The following is a 23,933-nucleotide window of genomic DNA, read 5'->3' as shown; positions in this document are numbered from 1 at the left end:
AATGATAAAGTACCCTTTTTGGAATAGTTATCAGTTGTAGACTCTTTCTCCCCTTCAGCATGATGGGTAGTTGAGAAACCAGGGGCAACTTGCTTGACAATCAGAGGCTCTATTGAATCCATCCACAGGTCTAAAGAGATCAAAATTCTTTGAATTGACCCTATCTGTTACCAGTCTGAAGAGAAATCCCTTTCTCCTTTCTTGTCATATACAGTCTCCCTTTGTCAGTTCACGTCCAAGGTCCCCGTTTCCATTTTTCTTAGGGATAGCAGTAGCTCTAGCAATATCCATTTTGTAAAACGTTCAATGAGAGGGCAAGAGACTGAGCAGGAGGGTGTGGGGAGAAGGGTAAAATATACTGGGTGAGTATCTGACCCTGGAGTACCTTCTGCTGTCTCTGAGAACCGCAACCTTATCGAGAAGCACATTTGTGGCTTCTGTGGCAAAGGATGACAACAAAAGCAACTTTGTCCATCACAATGACTATTCAGAATTGAGGCTTGGATTTTAAAACAAATGCATTTGAAGCATAGATGTGGAAAGGAGGAGAAGCTCAAGTGTTGCTTATTGGGGGCCCTGCAGACAGAAAATTATTGTGTTTCTAACGCTATTGATTTTTTGCAGCAGCTGATATTTCAATCTGAGTGCAGCATGTCTGAGAGTCTACGCACACTGTCAAGAAGAAATATGATAGTGTCTTAAAAGATTAATAATATCACTGGTCCTCAGGAGGCCTGTCTTAATTCACTGGCCTGTTCCTTGGCATGTACTGTAATTTATCTAGTCTGATTTGAATAGCAAATGGCAATCGGCTGCCATTAGGGAAATAGGCATCAGTCTTATTGATCCAGGATGGGCTGGATTTTATTTAAGGAGAGCTGCAAAATGTTATTAACTTCCGGATGAGAGGCTTGAGGTGGAGAATTTTTTGCAGTGTTCCAAGGCGGGGTGAATTACACTGAATCCTAAAAGTCCTGAAATAAATAGTGGGAGGGAGAGTGGTCAACTGCTACCACTTTGTTTTCAAAGACACCAGTTATTTCCAGCACAACTGTTCTCTTTCCTGGGCTCTCTGTCTGTCAGTGACTTAGTTGTCTTTGTTGGAGGCAAGGGTGCTAACATTTGGGGAGAAGGAAAAGGGATGGATGATCTTCCTTTTGGTTCAGATAAAACTGGAATTGGTTCTTCACTGTGACACATGAATTGTGGGTTTTCCAGGCCCCTCACAAGAGTTCACAAGAGTTCTGCAGTGCACCTCCTCATGGGGAATATGTAATCCTTGCTGGTGCTCTGCTTTATGTGTGTTTGGAATTGCCACCAGTGCTTCCTCGTCTTGTCATACAAATTCTTGCCAGCAGTCACCATGAAGAATAAAAGGAGGTTTTGGGTAACGTTTAGATGCTCCGAATCCAGCTTTATTTTTCAGTGGACAGTGTTGTCGAGTGTCATGCTGAGCTGTGGATGTGAGGAAGTCTGGTGCAGTTTCAGTCTCTACACTAACACAGAAATAAAATCTTACGGCGGTATTGGGAATCTGAAAACTAAAGCCTTTTTAATAAAACTAATCATAAAGAAGTAAAATTACAGCAAATACCTTGGGAAATTTCCAGTCTCATGGTGTGCCACTGTGGAATAACCTCCCCAGGGAGGTGGGAGCCAGTTATTTGGCACTCTCTAAAGTTAGACTAGATAGAGCATCAGGAATAATAGCATAAGGAATACCCCGGCTCAGGTGGGAGGATGGACTAAATGATTAAATACCACAGGTCTCTCCAGCTTTAATCGCTGTAACTCTTTGATACATCAGACTCTCCCAGCAGGAATCACTAAAAAGAAAGATCCAGGAGTGCTGTCTATTAAAAGCTCAGAGCTCCTTCCGCTTCATCAGGAGACACTGTAAGGAGCAGTGGAGGAGTGTTGTACGTAGGGGGAGTTCAAAGCTCCCCTCCAGTCCCGCTCTCCCTGGGAAGTGTGCTCCTTAGGGAGCAGTGTGGGAATGGTGGCTCCGGGGAGCTCCCAGGCCGTCCTGCACCAGGCTCCCTGCAGGAAGCACTGGGAGGACTGGGCTGGGGTTGCTCTTCCAGGAGGTGGGAAGCATGCAGTGGAGAAAGGGATGGGGAAGGGAGGGTGCTCTGGTCAGTGTGGGCTTTTTACCTTTGAGAAGATTCCTGGAGCTCACAAGAAGATCTTACCAACATCTTTTTCCAACAGTATTCACAATAAAGAGGGAAAAATGCAGCAACATTTCAGAGAAGTAGCTTCTTGTTACTTGCATTCATTTTGTACCTAAACCATGGGGATAGAGAGCAAAGCTCTACAGGAAATGGCCACGCACAAAAGCAATAAAATAAATTGAAACTGACTTTGGGGCTTTTTTGAGCAGTGGTAATTGCTATACGTTGTGATGTTTGCATAAGAAATTAGTTAATGTGTAAGAGAATGACGTGATATATTTTATTTGCCTGATGACTGTAGTCTCTGAGTGAATGACTTATTAAGGTTAATAAAAAAAAATCTGCTTGTGACTTGTAATAATTCGATTCCTAGAATTTAACGTTCCCTTATGCACAGTTGCCTAAAGGGGGGAAACTAAATTATACATACGTTCTAATGACCAACTGGCTATGCTTTTATTTATTTCTTAATAGCGGTTTGAGAACAAACAATGTGTTCTAAATGGTTGGTCTGTCTGTCTTTCTGCCTGCCTGGGCAGGAACGTTATGGCTTTCTTAATTCTCCTGCGTGATTTATCATCCCCAATTCATTGTTTTGCATAACTGTGCTCAAAATGAAGAAATGTCATTATTTTGCAGTGAAAAAGTTGTCATTTGCATAATGCCTGCCATTAATTATTGTGAGACTAATGCAGTTGTTGATATTTTTAGGGCACAGTGGTACATCCTGCACCTTGTATAATGTCATTCTGAAAACATGGGTAGTTAATAGGTGCCACAACAGTGCACAAATGCAAGAAAGGAGGAGAAGAAGAAGAGGAAGGGCACATAAAGAAACAGGCTATGATCTTTATTTAGATTTTTCTTTTCCTGAAATACATGTTGAGAGATGACTATAAACAGAAGCAAAAGCTAGGAAGCTGTGACACCTGAGAGAATGAGGAAATGAAGAATCAGAAATGTTCCTTTCTACATATGTTAGTCAAGGTAGACCTAAATAAAACTCTCTCATGCTGATGTTCCCTGGAATCTGAGAAAACTCCTGGCAGTAGTTAGTGACTGTTATCCCATAACTGGCAGTTCTTCCTCTCAGAAAAGTAATTTATTTGTTTTAGTGGCTTACTTATTTTGACAATAGAGTTGGTTTATGACTCTTTTTCAAACCTGCAAAGAGAAAAGGGCAGCTTTCATGTGACAACCTTCTGCCCCATGGTAGTGGGCACTTTCTGAGCCTTTGCTTTTGAATGTATGCTAAGTATGGGAATTGTATGGGAAGAAATTACTTCAGAAGACCATTAAACATCAACAAGTCCTAAGGCTTTTGGTGCCTTTACTAGAAAATAAGAAGCTCTATGTCCCTTTGCCATTCTACAGATCTACTATGTTCTTTCTCTGTTAGCTGATGTATCTTAAAATGCCAGAAGGAGAAAACATGGCCATTTATTCCTCAGATCCTGAGATTCATTGCCTCCAGAGGGATGTTGTTTTGTCTCCTGTTTTCTGCCATTAGAATTAAAACAACAACAAAGAAAATTAAACCACAAAAGTTCAAATAATGCTAAGAGTCTAACTGAAACCCACAAAGGGCAGGAAATTCATCTCCAAACATTGCCAGGCTGTCCTCAGCTCACCCTATTGTCACAGAGAACTGAAAGTTGTTCCTACAGTGTGTGATCTTACAGACCACAAGTGCTGCAATATGTAGGCATAATAGGAAACACAATAGAGGAACAGACACTGAGCTTTATTCTCAGTTTCTTGGATATGGTAGGTGTGAGACAGACCCTTAAGGTAGCAGAACATAAAGCTGTTTTTTAATGTGTTTTCATGCCCTTTGAACACAAGTGCAGTATCTAAAGGGTGTTTCATAAAGTTGTCATTCCTAGTTACAAAGTACACCACAACTATAAATTGCAATCTGTAACATTACAGAATCAGTCCGTGTGTCAGTGGTTGATTTCTTACATCCATACCACTGCCCCTGCTTGAGACTTTTTAGAAAAATACAATTTTAAATACCTCATGCTGGCAAGAATCTTAGAGAATGCAAATCAGAAGGAGAAATTTCTGCCTGAGATTGTAACAACAGAATGTCATAACTTTGCTCTTCATTGTGCCAGTGATCTGAATGCCTCTAAGGGCTTTGCAAATCTTGCAGCAATGTATCCTTTTAGACACTTTTCCTAATTCACAGGATTAGAGAGATGGTGTGGTAGGAAGGAGGTCCCTGTCCATGGTATCCCACCCCCACAGGGATGCTACAGATGAGCTGCAGACCTAATGGAAGAGCAAGAATTCTCCGAGTGCTCCTTCTGTAAGATGAGTTCAGGAGATGCTCAGCACCCCTTAGAATGAAGAGATCTAAATTTCCTTCCTGTCCTTGATACAGGCTCCCTGTGTGGCCACAAAAAAATTCACATAATTTTCGTCAATGAGGAATTAAAATCATTCCAGACATCTGAGGGTACATTGTGAGGATTAGTTCAGCAAGATTGTTGAGATATTCAGATGCTATATTGATGAGTATCACAGAAAATCCAGAAACAAAACCCCATCTTATTTCGTGCAAGACTTGGATGCCACTCAGTAAACAAGGCTTGAGGCCACACACTGAACAGAGAGGATAAAAAAAAAGAGTATTTGAATTAGTCTCATTTCCTGGATGCTATCCATTATACAAAACACAAAATATACAATCATAACATAGAAGATTGTATTGTAACACTACAGCTGTTGTGACAGACTTCATTTTGATATTTTCATACTTTTGCGTGCTTTGCTCTGTGACCTGAATGTTTTTGCTTGGTTTTAAAAGGCATTTTTGAGCATAACATGCACAACAGACTAAGCGCAGCTCCCACAGAAATCACTCCATTGTGTGAATGCTGAACAGCCATTAGAACCAAAGGGGGCACCATCACTGGTAATTTCATAAATTTGGTGGTTTTCATCTCAGAAATGAATATCACCTATTGGAATCTCATCCAGTTAGGAAGATACGTTGTATCTCTGTATCACAAGTCTCCCAAAAGGATATCTTGTTCTCCAAACACTTTTCAGTTTCACTCTTAACGTTTTGTCCTTAACATACACTTTGACTATGGCTGTACCTGGGGAAGGATATTAATCAACATCCAGAATGTTGACAGTGCAATAGTAAATCATCATTGCAGCCGTAATCCATGTGCTCCATAAATTCATTTTGAAGCTGGGATCTCTGTGATCTATGTGTTAGCCATGTTGAAGCTTAGCTGCTGTCTGATGCACGTCACATTGGTTCATTCTGTTCTTCAGCAATGTGCATTTCTTAGTGTGGAGTAGTGTTTTCTGCTTTTGCATCGTTGTTTTTAATAGCCCTGATGGAAAGGGCTGTTAAAGCCTAAGCTGTATTTTCTGATTTTGTCTGGTTGCTTTTTGAAACCATTTTTCCTTTTGGCATCGAAAGCATCCTGTGCCAATGAATTCCACAATTTAATTACGGACTGTCTGAAAACACACTTCCTTTTGTTTGCTTTAAACCTGGTGCTTGATAACTTCTTTGGATGCTTTCTAGAAATATGTAATGAGAAATAGGGAGCAATTATTAACAGTTCACCTTGTCCTTGTTTGTTATGGTTTGATCAAGCTCCTTTCTATTTCTCTCAATCATTTATTTTCCAGGGCAAAGAACCCAACTCTTTTTCATCTGTCCTTGCACAGAAGTTGTTTTGTGCTTTGAACATCTTTGTGCCCTTTTCTGCATCTTTCTGGCTGCTTATTTCCTCTTTTGTCTTGAGAGTTGAAACCCACATAGAGTGTTCAGTATCTGAGTCTATGATGGATTTTATTAGAAGAATGTCATTATGATTTTAGTTTTATTTTCTAGCTCTTTCTTAATAATTCCTAAGGGGTTATTTAAGGGTTTTTCTCCTCCTTTATCATCAATTCTGAATATTGAGCTCGTTCTTTCATAGGTATATCCACAAGGATTCTATGCTGTCTTTCCAGTGTAGCAATAGCTAAATTAAATCCTGTTTTGTTGTATGAGTATTTTGTATTTTTTTCTCCTATGTCATGATAACTTTCTTTTAGAAAATTACTTTGGTGAGGTTTTTCATATTTTTTAATTTTAGCAGCATATGCCAATTGCCTTCTTCTGAGAACTCTATAGATTTGTGAATCAAAATTTTCATCTGCAAAAATTCACGTTATATCTTCCCTGATTTATCTACTCAAGTGTCTGTTATTATTTATTATAATTTCTACCAGTTTCTATGGCATAGACTATAGACCAAGTGATCTATGTGGATCTTCCTAAAGCCCTTTTTTACTATTGCCATTAAATCACTTTCTGTTCTTTTGTTGTGCAAGAGTTATTAGTTAAGCTCTTTCGTGACTGAATTTCTTTATAACAATTTCTTTTATAACTGTTAGATGGAAACCATTTATTCTTTCCATTGCACATTTTTCTCAGATTTAACTTTCCAGAGAAGAGATTTAACTTGTAAACCTTTTAAAATACTCTGTAGTGAACACAACTGCAAGGAATTTATTTGGGATTTTTGTGCTTTGAACACCCCTTTTGCACCTCATCTGTTAGCAGAAACAGATTTTATGTAAGGTGTCCAGAAAGGTTATTTATGGCTTTAAACAGTTGTTCCTCAAGATTTTCATGGGGCCTGCCTTATCCAACATTTTCATTTTAAAAATTCAACAAAATATACACTTTTTTTCTGCTTTCTGTGTTTCAATATAAATTCTTTTTCAATTGTGTTTTTTACTTCTAGTAAATCCCTTCACTTGGCTTGCTTTAAAAATCCTATTATTTTCTTGTTTTCACATGTGGCTGTACATTTGTTTTGTGAGTTCTAAGTAGAAATTAATTACTGCAGGACAACTTTCAAGGTTCTTGCATTTAAAGGAACCATATTATGCATTTCTCCTGGAGATTTTTGCCCTCCTGCAAAGGATTTTCCATCTAAAGTGGCAACCGAATTATGACAGTTTACAATCCCGCATATTCAGGTAAGTCAGAACTGTTTAGGGATCTCTTTAGTACCTCAGGCTGTAATTTGCTGTGTCTGCCAGACAAACTGCTGAGATGTTCCTCAGAATGATTGAGGCAGACGACTGGGGGTCAGGATTATTATAGTTCTTCCAAGGAAAGGCTTCCCTGTTACTTGTAAGAGACGTGAATCTCTGATAACATATCTTCTAACAGTAGCATCTTAAAACATTTTACCCTTAGCTGCTTCCTTTTCATTTCCTTTTTTTTTTTTTTTTCCTGTTTCTTATTTTAAATAGGATTTTCTTCCTGAAACTGTATATTGCTGTAGTGGATTGTGTCGTTATTTTTTCCATCGTATAGAGAGCTGAATTTACTTGCATTATGTTCATTATTACAAAGTGGTTCTTTAATATGCACATATTAAAGTAGATTTAGTTATCTTAGCACTAAAACAAAGTTGTTCCTTATTCCTTAGGTTTTCTGCCTCTGAAGACTTTGATTTTGCTTTTCATAGTCACTAACAGCATTTTAGTAGGATGGTCCATAGTGTGATCATAACACCATCCTCTTTCTTTTTAGGCATGGAATTAAAACCCATGGAGATTTTTATTACTTTGTAATTTTTACTTATTCCTTTTATTTATATATATTTTTTTAAAAAATTTACAGCAACAATCCCTCATCTGTGCATTCTGCTCTGATTATTATGAAATGCACCCTAGTATTGCAATGTACAACATCTTCTCCAGCTTCTGAACTTGTCTTATATGTCCTTCTTTTTTTTTTAAATAAAATTTTGCACTCCTCTTAGTCCTTAGTTATTGTATTGACGTGCTTATGCATTTGTCCTGGCTGTTTAAGATACTCTACTCAGAGTGATAAGTAGGCTTGTTTTGACTGTTGAGGCAGTTCTTTGCTATATTTGGCATCTGATTTTTATCAATTTATGTTCTTTAGATACAGATTTCTCATGGTTTCACCCATAGTTGTTGCATTTTTCTGGTCTGTGTACATTTCTGTACCTCTACCCTTATTATCCCTCAGACAGCATTTTTTAATCTGCTCCACCTTCTCTAGTTGGAAGAATTTCTCCTTTGGGGGATCCCTCACATCTAAAGGACTCTTAAGCTAAACTTCTCTTAAATAAAGATCAGCCTCCAAAAAGAGCAAGTTTGATGTAATACCTGAGTTGCTAGCCTCCTATTCAGGCAGTCACTCATTCCAACTAATACACTTCTGGGATTAGAAACTTGTCAGATTGAACTCACAAGTAGTTTTGCTTTTACGTTACGTATTGGCTGACACATTTCCCTGTCTTTTGGCTTGTCAAGAATCCTGCCTCCCACAGTCTTGGGGATGCCTCTACCCCGAAGGACCTACAAGACCTGGAAGCCCTCCCAGTAATACACTGTAAAAAATATTTTAAATTGGCTTCAGAGTATATCAGAATCTCAATTATCTAAAGAACATGGGAAGAACACTGAATAGGGCTTGATAATCACGTTTACCAGTAACGAGAATGCCCTGCATGCCCATGGATCTGTGGAAATAATTAGTAATAGAAGCAATTTACCATTTAATTAATAAATGACAAGGGGCAAAACCTTGTCTGGGTTCACTGAATTTGGATAATTGAGGCTCCACTGTATTTTAAAATCTGAAATATTAACCATTATTCTGTGTGCTTGAGATAATAATCGTTTAAAAAGTGTGCACATAACAGGACCTAAGTCTGGTTGTATTATTTCTATAAAGGAAGAACTTCATAATGTCCTACATACAGAGCTTTGCTCTGCAAGAAGAGATGACTTTTTTTTCTTAAAGTATCTGGGCTCTGTGTCCTTAAATATATAGATCTGTGTCATCTTTGAATCTGTAACTACATTCAGGAGCCAGTGAGGAATTTCAGAGGGCAATGAATAACCTCTCATCACGATGAGTAAGAACTAGTGCAGCAGAACATCTTCAGAGTGGTTCTTATCTCAGCTGCCCACAAAGGAATTTAAGATTGATGGAGATAACATAAATTTTATAATGAAATACGAAAGACACTAGATTTGGTGCCTACCATAAATAGCCATTCAGAATATGCTGTAGGAAGTGGATTGTGGATTGTGGGATTGAAGACAGACATTCTTGGCTTATAGTATATTCCAGTACACTTAACTGCCATAAAACACTGGTTTGCTGCCTCTTCAAGTCCTTGAAAAAAGGAGTTAAAGGCTTCTGCCTTTCTGAGTTTTGCATGTGTATCGTGCTGTCTCACACATTTAATAGTTCCCACCTCTGGTGTTGAAGCAGTATGACCAAAGAAAGAGGACTGAGCCTCTAAAAGATGGCATCCTTAGCATCACTCCTGAAATGTCAAAAACTTTGATTTCCTTCTATTTCTCTCAGTCGTGTTGTTTTTTGCATTCTATCTTTTTGTCCCCCAAATCTCCTTCATTCTGCCATGGTTCTAAGGGATAGGGCAGAAGAAAATTGGTGTGGTCATAAATAAGACTCTGCATTTAAATCTGAAAGCAAGGAGAATGGGAAAAGTCTAATCTCCTTCAGAGGGGCTGTCCACTCTAGAAACCTGCTAATGGAAGCAATCTATCCCTGTGCCCAGCAGGCTGACTGTAAATCAGTTTGGTTTATACTATCCTTTTCAAATATGCACTAAACATCAGAGAATAGGCAGTCCTTGCTGAACTGTAATTCAAGCCCCACACAGATGTTTCATTCATAAGAAATCAGAGCAATTAACAATAAAACCATGCCATAAAGTTATAGGTATCAGCGAGTTCTATCTGTTGCTTCTGAAGAAGAAATTAAAATGGTTCATTTCAGTCAAGTTGGTGCTGTGCTCACATGAAAAATGTCACAGAATTTGGTGTGTACAGTTGTTTCTGCTCAAAGGATCCATTACCGGAAAAGTGGGGACATTGCATCAGGAATGACGAGTTGGCACCATTCATGGTGGTCAGGGAAGCTTGGTTATGCAGTGAGCCACATCCTGTTCTCCTGACTCTGTGAGTAGCTCCATTGAAGTCAATAGTAATTACATCCATTAAAATCAGTGGAACGACTTCCATCGATAAGTAAGATTTGGCCCAAAGGTTGGTTGATATCAATGTTTTTAATCTCTCATTTTCATAAGTGCTAGGTTCATTCAAGCAATTTAAAGTGAGGTGAATAAAGAACATTCTGTGCTTTGAATAGTTTGGCATCATACACGGACAGAGCGTGTGATTAATACCATATTGTTGGCTTTCTTCTTTGCTTTTCAGTTGTGGCTGGCAATGTCCTTTTCATAATTGCTGGTATCCCCCCGAGCCCATATAATCACTCTCTCCTGATTTTCTATGATGCCCTAAGATTTTTCCTGTACTTTATGTAATATCTTCCTGTATTCATTACCCTCCCATCAGAACTTTAATGTGGTTCTGATGTGCTACTCTGACAGGATCAGAGCTGACGTGTTCACCTGACAGTGTTTCCCAAACCAATACGTTACCAGTATTTTCTTGAGTGTAACCATGGCACTCTTTTGTACTTGTGCTTCTGGGAAAACCTGTGGGAGCACACTGGTTCAGTCAGTGGTAGTAGATGGGAAGTTGGGCTTGAATTTCAGGCATTATAGTTCACGTGGCTGCCTAAAAGAGTTAGGGGATAAGCAATGGACAGTCTTGTTTTCTTCATAGAACTGCAATACTTGGAGCATGATACTCTTGATACTTTCTATTGAAAATAGTCAATATATGATACTACTGTTGAAGGACAGCTATGATTTCTGCAGAAATATGAATGAGGAATGGCATTGCTGAAGATTAACCTCTAGTGCCAATGTTGGTGAAATCCCATTTTTAGCAATTCCACCCTCATTTTTTGTATTTTTTCAAGAAGTAATTCACAGTATGGTTATTTCCCTTCTGCGAACTTCCTAACAGTGTGTAACTTCCTGGATGGGCCTTTTTTGTCACCAGAAAATTTCTTTTTTAAAAAAAAGACAGCAAGGATTGATAGTCTATGCTATTTAGCATGTGCCAATAAGTGAAAGCCTTTCCACAATCAGAAAAGATTCATTAATATGCCATGAAATTCTGCACTGGCTTCTCAAAGGAGAATTCCATTTTGTTGTATTCTCACTGATGTGACATTCAGGACAGGTTCTGCTATCAATGAAATGTGAGGTCATTTGACTAATATGAAAGGATTTTTACTGATTTAACAGCAGATTGCATAATTTATGGTTACACAGGGGTAAAGGGAAAAAAAATTGTTACACAGATAACACCTGCATGTGCTCATAGTATTAATTCATTCAGTGGTTAAGTTCCTTAAGGAGATTCACACATTCCCCCCATGTATATAGTCCCTGGTGTTCCTGAGGATGGAATTTTCTCCAAGGTTTTGAAAATCTGAAGCCATACTCCTTACTGATGCTCTGGGAGTTTCTGGTCCATATGTCTCTGTGGGTACAATTTGCTCAGTTTTCCTGAATGTTTGAGGTATCTGCAGGTACTATGCAGGAGGGGGAGGTAAGATTTGGATTCCCAGCTGGGGGATGAGAAGGATTATTCCTTGTGAAAGCAGAAGACTGGTACTCAAGTCTCTGCACAATGAAGTATTCCGTGTGTTTACAGCTACAGTAACTAGCCCCCTTGCAAGTTTTTTCTTCCATTGTTTATCCAGTTAGACTTATATTGGTGACACACTTTATAAACAATTCATAGAAGTTTGTGGTTAATTTATCAGCATTCTAAGAACTGTTTTGAGATGGATAGTAAGTACTGCATGTTTTGTAAGCACATCACAGATCTATCTGTAAGTTATTATAAGCATTAATTGGATTCTTCCACTCAATCCTTTATAACAGCTAATAAGCATTTATTGAAGCCTTTATTAATCATTTTCTAAACCTTCAGAAGTAGCATTCGTAAAAGTATGACCTACTGATGATGTAAGAAATCTGTATGTTCTGAGTGGAGAGTAAAAGATGGACAGTCCAAATGCAAATTCTTCCTAAAACAGAATTGGACAATAACGATAAAAAGTCTTTTTATGTTCCACTGCTGTCCAAGCATTTCTGCTAATCAGTTGTTGTAGAGTGTTATCACATCTTTCAGCAATCACATCTGAAAAAATTCTCACTTGTAGATACTTACAGAAATCATAAGAAGGTAAATTAATTTCAGTCCTGAGCAGCTGAAAATTCAGTAGGGTTGTGCTCTAGTAAAAGCTTTTAAAGATTGATATGCCTCAGAACACTGTCTTCTATAATTAAATCTTTTAGACTAGTAGAATGGCCAAAGGATTCTGACTGTGTTATTATATTTACCATTTATTACTTTCCCCTGCATTTCTGAGAAGATGAGAGCACTGGAGGTCAAGAGTAAGAGAGGAAACTGGCCCTTGTTAAATTTCTTTTTAGTGCTTTGGCATTTTTGACTGGTTTTTATTCTTAAGAATATGGGTATGTACATCCAGTTGTGGCTCTCCAGATCCAGGTTTTCTGGTCATGGTGGTTGGTACTTGCCTGTCTTTCTGGCTTTGAAACTTCAATTGAATGACTACTGCTTGATCTCTTTTTGTGCTGCAATTGCTTGTCTCTAGTTTTTAGTTGTACTAAATAGAAAGAAATAATGGAAACACTTTTAAGACTTTTAGGAATTGTATCACTGTTTCACCTTGGCTTGTAAATCGTTATTTGTAACTATATATATAGTTATATATATATATATATATATATATATCATTATATAAAATTGTATGTACTAGATAGTATTTATAGTATTTATAGTTTTTGGAAACTGAATTTAGGGTAGCTGAGAACTAGTATATTAGTTTCAATGATGTAAATCAGTTGAGTCAGGTCTGTTCATTCACGGGATTTGCAGAGGTGTCTATTAGCCTAGAAAAATGCATCTGGTTGGACATGTATGGAGAATTGTTACTTTCTTCTTGGACATATTTGCATCAGATAGATCAAGGAGTCTTTAGGCTTTGTGGAGACACAGAATGAAGATCTGATCGCTAAAGCAAGGTGTCATTCAGAGACAGGGAGATCTGATAGTGCATAGATGATGGTGACCTGAGTCTCTATCAGTCTCCAGCAGCTGTCACAAAGTACACGGTGAAGGATGTGCCTTTGCTGCTACGGAAGGGATTATACAAGCAGACTGGTACTTCTACCATCTGCTCTGTCAGCCTGTGCAGCCTGGAATCAAGCTTCATGTTTCTCAGCAGGACCAAGTCAAACAAAGCCATACATAGGAAAAATACTTTATTTTGATTTTGGTGTAGTTTCTAAATTCCTGTCTGCAGAGATTTCACAGAACCACTAAAGTTTAGTCTAATCTTTCAATTCAAAGCAGGTTCACCTGGAGCACTTTGCTGAGTACCATATCGAGTTAGTTTTTGTAGTATCTCCAAGGATGGAGGTTCTACAGCCTCTCTGAGCAGCAATTCCAGTGTTTGAGTACCCTCAACACCATTTTTTTCATGTTTAAATAGAATTTCATGTATTTCCATTTGTGCCCATCCTCTCATCCTTCCATGGGAAAACATGGTGTTCTTCACTGCCCCACATCAGGTATTTGCTTTGGTTCCCCCTGAACCTTCAAGAAAACTTTCTGAGATAATTATCTACAAAAATCTTACTCAATTGCTTTTATCACTTACAGCAGGGAATAGGATACTTTTCTTCCATTGTGTTAGGACACAAATAATTTGCAACAGTTGTGCAGGAAAGTTGGGATGACCAATTTAAATTAGCAGCAATAGGATTAAGATAGTAATTTCCTTAAGTTTTTGTCAGCATTTGTCGAGATATTTAATTATTTTGGTCAAGATGATCTACAGAGTTAAGCAATTTTTTCTTTACTTTTAGTTTTCCTCTGTTTCTCAAGATTTTTTTTCTGACAGCTTCTAAGAAAGAATAAGGCTGTTTTCTGTGTTCAGAGACCCACAGAGTATTTAAGAGTTATAAAGAACCAGTAGCTCCTACACTGTTTCAATCTTTAAGTGTTGCTGGCCACATCAAAGCTTCTACTTCATAATGAGATGATGAGGGTGCCAAGTTGCACGTGTGTATCTGAGGCTTAGGGCTTTGTTAGAAAGCAGCACTGATCAGTCCTTCCTGATGAGGTTTCAGCCCCTTCTATGCAGAGCTGCTAAACAGGCTTGGTTGGTTTACAGTGTCCATGTCATTCTTTGAATTTGTCTCACTGAACTCATTGAAAGCATTCTCTTTTATAATTCCTCATTTCTGTTTGTCTGTTGATAAATTAGACAAATATTTTCTTCTAATATATAAATGCTTATTGTTGGTCCTTGAAATTCTGATTCAACAAATTAGTGCATGGCCCATGTAATTTATTTACTTTTAAACTGACATATTTGGGGCAGTTTCAACCTTTTAAAGATTATTCAGGAATGGGAACATTGGAATGGACAGCTGGTCTTTACCATTTTGTCTCAGATATCTACTAAGGCCCAATATGTGCATAGATTTTAGCTAATATAATTGTTCTATTTGAAAGGGTTGATATTTTTACTAAAGTAATTAAACCAGATCAACTTCATGTATGTATATGGTTATAATAATGTAATATTGAGTTATAAACCCATAGAGTTGCATCAGTATAAAATGACATAAGTCCTTTTTTGAGGGAAAGGAAGGATAGGGCTTGAATTTGTATATTTTAATTTATTTGGAAATAAAGTGTTACTTTAATTTCAATTTTAACCATTAAAGCTGCTCCAAGTAAAAATATAGTGTGTTTAAGATTCTAGCTATCAGTTCACAAATCCTGTAGAAGGATTCCTAAGGAGGGATAGATGTATGTCAGATGTTTTCATTTAAGCAATGTAAGATGTATTAGATATTTGTCTCCACCTGTATTTTTCAGTGCAATGTATATACACAGAGAGAAGGGTACATTTCTTGAACTCCAGTAACATTTACTCTCTTTGTCATAAGAAAGGAGAGTTTGCATTAAATAGGTTCCTTTTATGTTCTATCTACAAAATTTCAAAGAATGCTGAACAAATGAGGTAGGAGTTTGTACATTTGTGCATCAAAGAAGTGCTTGAATACTTTCTTATATGTATAAAGGTACATTGTAGGGCACCCTCAAAGAAAAACTACATTCTGTAATCAATCTGCCTCCACGTGAATAATTAAATAATGTTTTCCAATTTAAAAATGCTCTTAAACACACTAAAACTATAAAATATCCTGCTGAGAAAAAAATTAATGGACTAGTTGCTAAATGGTCACTGCTAAAGATATCATAAATGTGGAGTCATTACAGTAATCACAAACTGTCATTTTTAGGAGGATGTTAGTATTTTCATAACAGATCCTACCAGACTGATGGTGCTTCGATAATGCAGGAGCTAACCAACAATCCTTTCTCGTTTCTTTCAAACCGATATTTTACTTGTAGATGGCAAAACAGCGAAACTTTTCAAGTAGAGTGGATTCCCTGTTACTAAGTATGTTGAGCTGGGCAGTTAAAAAAACAGTTAGTTAAGATGATGGAACTACATTTTTTTAAAATTTTGAGATGGCTGTGTCAGCCATCGGGGTAAGGATAACTTTAACAGTGAGGAAATAAAGAACAGGGTTCTTTCAGTTCGGTTTCAGCTGCAGTTCACTATAATGATAGAGAAATGGGAATATTAAGATTAAAAGAAATTAAATAAAGATACATAGAAAATCTGTGTGAAAAGTATATATATAATATTTAAATACCTTCTTGTCTGTAGATTTTCTGAAAACCCTTTCAAATGGACCATTTAATACCGGATATGCATAAAATTACTACAGGAGCTGTTCTTCAGTGTGATTAAGTGTATGAAAGAATTATCCAAAAGTCTCAGATTTTTGTAGTAGTATTTCTGGTTTAGTTATCAAACACAATCTTGACATAAAAAGTCTTCTTAAGGGGTTGGGGTTTTTTTCTGATTTTGAGTTACAGAACTTGTTTGAGATTTTTAAACACATCCTAATGATAATTTGTTTATTCATTAAGTTACTAGTTAATGTACTTATTACCTGGTTTTCAGAGGAGACTAGATTTTTAGAATTCAGTATAATTTTTTTACTCCTGTAAAATGCCTGGGTGTGTTGTTTAACCCTATTTGAAGTTTTGCAGGATTTAGAAAGGACTGTGGGTAAGACTGTCTTCTTCAGCTGCCCTTGATACCCTGAGGATTCTTTGTATCTTATTTGTTTAGCCTATACAACCAATAGTTTTTGCTTAGGGACTCCTGCCCCTCTCAGAAGAGTCCACAGGTCATGTATTAAATCAGCAGTTCGTTTTCACTGCCTTATGAACAACTGGGAAGCCAAAATGCAGCTTGTGCAATAAGGGAACAGAAAGAAATCCCCAGGGACTTCTTACCTGTTTATGATCTTATATTGTGGAAATTCTTTCTTCTCCTCCTTGGACATGGTAGGATGTGAATTAAGTATTGAATTAAAGTTGTCCAGCAGAAACATGCTATGTTTAGATAACTGGCCTGATGGAAGCTTTAGCACATTATGGTAACACAGAGGTCTTTACTGTCACATACTTCACTTCCATCATCTCCCCTGGCAGCTCCCATTGTCCTAACAGAAGCCTCCCCAGCAAGCAGAAAGATGGAGGTGAGATGTAGCTCCAGTCTAAGTAATAGGACAGAATACCTGCAGCTCTCTGGTGATACGGGGAAGTGTGGCACGATGGTTTCTCCGCATATGAAGATGAATACCTCCATTTATTCTCTGTTAATTTGGGAAACTGATGTTTGTTTTTCAGGCCTAAGGAATGTTTGGTCTTAAAATTGCCAGATCAACCTGGGTCTGAGGTTGTACCTTCTTCCTTCCCTCTAGGGAATGCTCTCCTGAATTGGCATAGGGTGGCCTAACTCTTGCCTTTTAATGACTAGCCTGAGGGAAATTGTTAGTGGTACCAATAGGGAGTCTATCTCCTGACAGGATGGCAGTGATTTCACAACTGTGCCAACTATGCTTACATGGAATTAAAAAAAAAAAAAAAAAAAAAAAGAAAAAACAAAAAAACCCCCAGCAAAATAACAGCATAAATTGCTACTGCTTGCAAAGCCACAACAGCAGTGTAATGTAAAGCAAACTGATTGTATACAATCCTCTTGACTAGGCAGCCTGCTGAATAATAAACCTTCCCCAAGCCAGCGAGGCATATTCGTGCAATAGCTGATGATTTTCTTTGTGCATGCCTTGGTTTATGTCGTGTACCCTGCATATGTTTATATTTATACAAACGCTGCTGTGAACAGAAGCCTGCTGTAAGCACCATCCTCGGGGTATGCCCGTGTGTGTGTTTATGTGTGTCTGTGTGTTTGTGTGCAGGCACACATGTGCAAGTATATATGGCTGTGTGTACGAGAAGCAGATGCACTGTAGGCAGAGAAAGCAGATAAATATAGATTCAGATAGAAGCAAAAGCCTATAAATACAGACACTATATAGAGTGAAAGCAGGCAGATCAGCGCAGTTTTGCTATCACTTGCCTTCTGTACAATAAAAGAGTAGCTGACACTGACTAAGGGGATGACACTGTTGGCTCTCAGCAAACAAAGTAAAAAGGTAAGAAAACCTCCTTCCAATATGAGCAGCAATAGTGACAGATTTACTATATCTGATAATTTGCTCATTACAAGTCATTGTGTAGTTTCTTCTGAAGTCAAAGCATAGCATTTGTAATTTTACGTTAAAGTAAGTATATGAAATAAAAATCCTGACCCACAGTCTGAAAAAGTGCTACATCTAGTTTCTGTTTTACAATCAGCATCGTGCACTGTGCTTGTCAACTTTCTGCTTCTGCTATACAACAAATCTTTGCTTCAGGTCCTACAGTCTCACCCAGGTGAATTTGGATGGTAGAGTATTGAGGAAAGCATTTAAGTGCAAAATTAACTTTCAGAAGTAATGTTGAGTGTGTCTTAGCCTTCTGTTTGTAAATCTCTGATGCCTGCTTCAGCACTCATCTTTCTCTCCCTTGTAGCAATATACCTTTGGCTAATCCATAGCTGTGATACAGGTAGTTAAAAGAAGAAAAATCTTAACCTTACTAGAGATAAAGAAAACTTTACAGCTATTCAGAGAAGGATGAAAAGTCAATTTTTTCTTATTCTATAGTTCTTTGATGAGGTTGTTCAGATAAATCAAGGTTGCTGGAAAATGCCTGAAACTTGTCAATGCTGTGTTTTATTTTTCTTTGTACAGTACAGGTAGTATTGAGGAGTTTACAGCAAGAGGCTGGCAGCTGAGAGTTTGACATTCTATTTCCAGCTTGACCACTTGCTTAGAGTGAGATCTTGCACAAATTATTTAGAATCTATGAACTTATTTTCCCATTTGTCAGTAGAATTACTAGTAAATGTGTCCCAGAGTTGGGTAGTGGAATAATGCCTTGTTTGGTTAATCAGTGTTGTGATTCCGCTGGAACTACTCACAGGGCAGGATGCTCATATGAGTCTACCTTTTTGTACAAAGTGCTCTGGTACTCCTGAGTAAAAATTAAGGGATAACAGCAGGAAATACTGCCGATGATATTTTGTGTTGTGTTACAAACAATTCACTTGTTTTTTAATTCAGTTGTGTTCAAAATATGCCATTAGCTAATGAGTATTGTTAAGTTTCAGCACTCTGAGGAACTTGCAGCAAAGCAGAAAAATGGCAATCACCAGTATGTGTATATTCATTTTTGGGCCAGCCATACTCTGTATGACAAAACAGAGCCAAAGACAGAAAATTAAAATGTCAAGTGGTGCAGGGCTTACTGTGGCATTTAGCTCATGAAATGCAGGTTTCCCTAAAGTATCTAGTCTAAAATCATTCTCCTCTGCAGATCAAAAGAGAAAAGGCAGCTCAGAATATCTGGGTTTTGCTCCTGAATGAATTACTTGGTTTTGGTGCAAGCCATTTTTTACTCAGCTTTCTTGATACTTGAAAATAACTCTTCCAGGTATACTTTAACATACTCAGTTTACACCACAGTTTCCTATCCCCTAGGAACTTCTTGGAAATTTCTTTATTTTTTCAAGCCACATGAAGTGTGCTATGAAGATGCCTGTTTTTACTGTGTCTGTTGAGATACTTGAATTAAACTCAAAGAGGAGTTTGAAGTCATGTGTGTATGAACAATGAGAAGCTGTGGGAAATGCCTAACTGGTACAGGAGGAGTTGGCACTTCCTCTTGTCCCTGAGCTAGTGATAAAGCTTTATGAAACAAGGAGCTGCAGACTTGGATCAGGTGCTGCAGCCCGTGGTGGCTTTGGCAGGAGCAGGAGGATGCTCTCAGCTCTGGGCATGGCTCTCACACCTCACCGTGCCCTCTGCACTTCAGGGATGCCTCAGGTGTGTGATCTACCCGTTGTCTGAATATCCTGGAGTTATTCAGGCTCCCTCAGGATGAAACCTCTGGGTTTCAGGAGTGGTGTTTGAGAGGAATAAGGTGAATTAATGTGATAAATTACAGTACTTTAAAAATTAACTGGCCTATCCTGTAAATTCTTCTGAATCCCTCCTAGTCTTTTCCTGCATCTGCTGCACAGTATAAAAGTCACACTTGCTTCAAAACAAGATGTTGCTTTTAGGGAGCAAAACAGATATTAAGGTTTGTTGGCCAAAGATTATACTGATCCAACAATTACTTTAGAAATACGGTCTTTTCAAAATCTCCTAGGGAATATCTGGAAGGAAAGTTATGCAATCCCAGAAAGCATTTACTGTGAATTCTGAATTTGTTTTCTGCTTCCTCTCCCTAATTCTGCTAAATTAGTAATTACTTACCAGATTAAATTATAACATTAGATTGCTTTTGCAGCAGGGCAAATACAAGTTTAAAGAAAAAAATTACTCTTGATCTAAAACCCCACGTGTTGATTTCAGTCTGGATCAGATCTTTGCAGCTGAGTTATAATCTTGAAAACTGATGTTTATTATGGAAACACTGACATAGCCTCTATTCTTTTGGTTCTGGCAGACATGGCAAAAATATCCAGAGACCATTTTTTTCTGACTGAGTTCTTTGCTAGTCTTCTTGGACTTTACTTTCTGAGTCTTTGCCAATTTTACTGCCATTCATTTTGACCAAAACCATCTTGGAAATACATCCATCTGTAGGAAATAACATCATTACACATGTTTAATAGGTTAGCTGAGGGGTGGGGGAAGTTTAGCAACTTCTGCTGTGTCATGGTCATTCCAAAACAGTGGAGTCCAGAAGGTTCATGTGGAAGAGAAGTCGGTAGGAGAAAAGTAAAGGTAAATTGCCAAGAAAAGCATACTTGTTGTGGATTACTTTTGTTGCAAGTAAAGTCATGTTGCACAAGGTCTGCAAAGGTTTATTGATTCTTTAACTAGCAGGAACAGTTGGCAAGCATCCCTAGTATATTTAGGTTTTGTCTCTATCATTTTAATATTTTTTTATTATTCAATTTGCCATTAAAAGCCCATGGCAACCTAGCACCGTGCTTATGTCCTCCTACAGTCATTAAAAAGACAGAATCTGTTTTGAGAAACATTAAGCTTACATGCAAAATCATGAAATCCTAGAGTAATAACTTGTTTATAACCTTAGTTTCTCCCTTATGATAGTCTTTAATAAGAAGTCACATTGTTTTTCTGCAAATAGAGAGCTATAGTATCTTTGATACATGCAAAAGGCATCTGCTATTAATGTGTTTCACTAATCAAAACCCAAAAAATCTATCCAAACCAGCTGTCTAACATAATGAAAAATAATGTTGCTTTGTAGTTATGTTCTCTTGTAGGGAGAACATCTATCAGAGACATTAAAGAATGTAATATACAATTAAATACAAATACAAGGGGTTTTAGCACACACACAAGGATTCTTTTAGGATTTTCTGAATGTGTATCCAAGATGGTATTCATAAAAGGTATGGTTGGATTTTTTAGGTGTGTGGAATTTTAAAAACTTAAGTATGTTCATCAGAGTAGAAAGCTTTTTCTTGAGACAAAGCCTAGCCAGTACTGACTTTATGAGTCCGTTTGTATTTTCTGTTGTTTTCTGTGCTTTTTCTACGGATAGTTATAATATAAGCTCTCTTTTTTCCCTTTATCTTAAATCTCTGGATGTTTTCCTCTCATTCTGTATGTGCAAAACAGATGAACTTTTGTTTATTCAAGTTTTTGTGAAATTTAAGATTAGGTAAACATTAGGAACAGAAAGTTTACATCGTGAATTTTCCAACATATTTGAGTGAAGGCAAGTGGGTTATAATGGAAACTTTATTCAGCTTTGCTTGATAGCCCTCAAGAATATACCAGATCTGAACTCCCTCATTTGTATCCTCATATTTTTAGGTGAATCAGATCTTTGTTTGAACCTGATATGTAGTGTCCACAGCTAGTTGCTTAGAATCTGACATGCTAAAAAGGGCTTAAAAATAGGTGTACTATGGACAATGATAAAGCAAGTACAGCAGGGCTGGAGCTGCCCTTACCAATATCTGAGATTGGCTTCATTAGCTGTTATTTCTTTAGCCTCTTTCTGTGTCTATTTTATATAACATCCTGTAAAACATTTTAAGCTTGTAAGCTGCATCCCATAAGATGAGAAGATGAGAATATACTCAAATCCAGACTAAGAGTATAAATGGTGCTGAAAAATATTTTCTTTTTCACATACAGTCTTGTCAGAGGAGTGCAGATTTTCATTGATGTGCTGGTCCTCTGGTCTGATCCTTTCAGTCATGAAACACTCACCTTGCACAGCATCCCTCAGAAGTTTGCTTGTAGAGCATCGTTTCCAGTGGCTGCATGGTGGGGAAGTAGAGTTTGCCTTCTGGGTCTCATTTCTTTCCCCCAGCATTCCCCTGGTGAGCAAAGGAAATATGCCTGAGTTGTCCCCATCTGTATTAGTAAGTGCTTAATTCAGTTTTCATGACTAGATCCCCTTTAATGAAGACCTTGTTCTTTTCCTTTAAGGGTTAGTTTCATTTTAAGACAAATCAGACTAGTTAGGCTGCACGTGACTTTCTGTGTAAAGCTTTTCTGGGTAATTTCAATGCTATTCCAGTTATGTGCAAACAAAATGAATAAGCATGTGCAAGACAGTGAATGAATGTTTTCTTTTCCTAACAGCCTGACAGAGATCCTGACTGCATGCTGGCTTGATAATACCATAGTTAATGTTAGTAGATGTGGACCTGGGTTAAAAAAAAAAACAACAAACCAACAAAAAAGCCACAAATAGAATACTCAGAAACATTGCATATCTGTGTGATTTCCTTAAAATAGAGTTTGCCTTTCTTATAACATGGAGTTTTTTGTTTGCTCACTGTGCTATTTTAGGACCTGCAAAAATGTCCGATGTCAGATCTGTGAAGAAAAAACATGTTGTCCATTAAACACAATTTGAAGAAAGTAATAATATGGGGACTGTGTCTTCCAGTAAAGATAATGCAAAAAATGTTTTAAGAGCATTGATTCTTGATTTTTTGATTTTTTGATTTTTTTTTTTCTTAATCAGCACATTTAGTTTCATTTCTGGTACGAGGCTCAGTGTCTACTGTGGCTTGTAATAAACTTCCTTTTAGTCTTCAGTCTTTCAGTATCCTTTAAAGTATGTTAACGTGCTTTGGAATCCCACTGACCTTATTAGAGAAATCCCTCACCCAATAAATAAATGGATGCCCAGGAGCCCAGTGTTGTGGCAGCCTGGTGGTGTTCCCTTGCCTTGTAGGACCAAGTGTGAAGGGGGAGCAGGCAGAATGTGCACAGCCACGTCTCACCTTGGAGGCACAGGATTCAGCAATGTGATGGGCATTCACCTGTGTGAATGAGACAATTCCCCCTACTGACTCAAAATTATTCTCATTAATGAGCTAGAGGCCTGTCTGTCTAGACTGATGACTCCGGGTGTGTGGAAAAGAGAGAACAACATGAATATTTTGGCAGGCTTAATAAGTGAACAAAATAGGCTGAAGTTCCCTTGTTTCCGGTCTCTTAATTCTCACATTTCCAAGTCACCCAATCATCTCAAAAAATCCAAGGCTTTGTATTGCATACTGTGCATAGTGTCTATGATTTTTGTGCTCCTGCAAGCCTAAAGTAGATCCTAAAGAAATTAGTAAAAGCTACATGTATAGTATTACTTAAAAAAAAGAATTCTCTTTGTAACCTTAATGGAACCTCATGGTCACTAAGAGCTTGCTAGGCATTTTTATACCTGGCACAAGAATTGTTACAATGGCACTAATTGGTAGGTTTTTGTAATTTCTAATAGGATTTAGGCATGGGTGTGTGGGAGGGAAACCTTACTTTAGGACAGAGGGGTTTGTGGGTTTTGTTATGCATACGCTCTTCTACCAAAGGGCATGGAAACAAAAAAGTCGGGGAAATTGCATTTAGTTCAGAAAGACACAGTTCTGTCTGTACATGCTTTGCTTCCCTCTCTCCGTGGCACATGCCATAAATGCAGGTCCGTGTCCCCTCTGTGCCCTGCTTTTCGTGTGTGCCTCCCTCCTCCGTGTGAGGAGTAGTGTAAATCCATAGTAAATGCTCGCCGCCCACTCCGCGCTCGGTTACGCAATAGCACATACCGTGTACACAGAGACAAAAAGGGAAAAAGCACACACAGGCTTTACATTCAAAAGCTCTTGCATAATTTTGCTTTTCTACAGCCAAAAAAAAAAAAAAAAGAAAAGGAAATAACAGATGGGGAGACTTGCAGGGTGTTTTTTCCCTTTTCTCAGACTGTACAGAGGCGAGCTTGTTTAACATCCAT

The 23,933-nt window shown here is 37.8% G+C and overlaps 1 protein-coding gene across 10 annotated transcripts in view; it reads left to right on the top strand.

The window, feature by feature from the left end:
* ZBTB20 (zinc finger and BTB domain containing 20) overlaps window positions 1-23,933 on the top strand; it is a 472,116-nt gene that overhangs the window by 212,913 nt on the left and 235,270 nt on the right. The gene's annotated exons all lie outside the window — the stretch shown is intronic.

Source organism: Prinia subflava, chromosome 28 (genome assembly GCF_021018805.1).
Source record: "Prinia subflava isolate CZ2003 ecotype Zambia chromosome 28, Cam_Psub_1.2, whole genome shotgun sequence".
NCBI lineage: Eukaryota > Metazoa > Chordata > Aves > Passeriformes > Cisticolidae > Prinia > Prinia subflava.
Note: the sequence above shows the minus strand (reverse complement) of the source record. Positions and strands in the feature narration are given on the sequence as shown.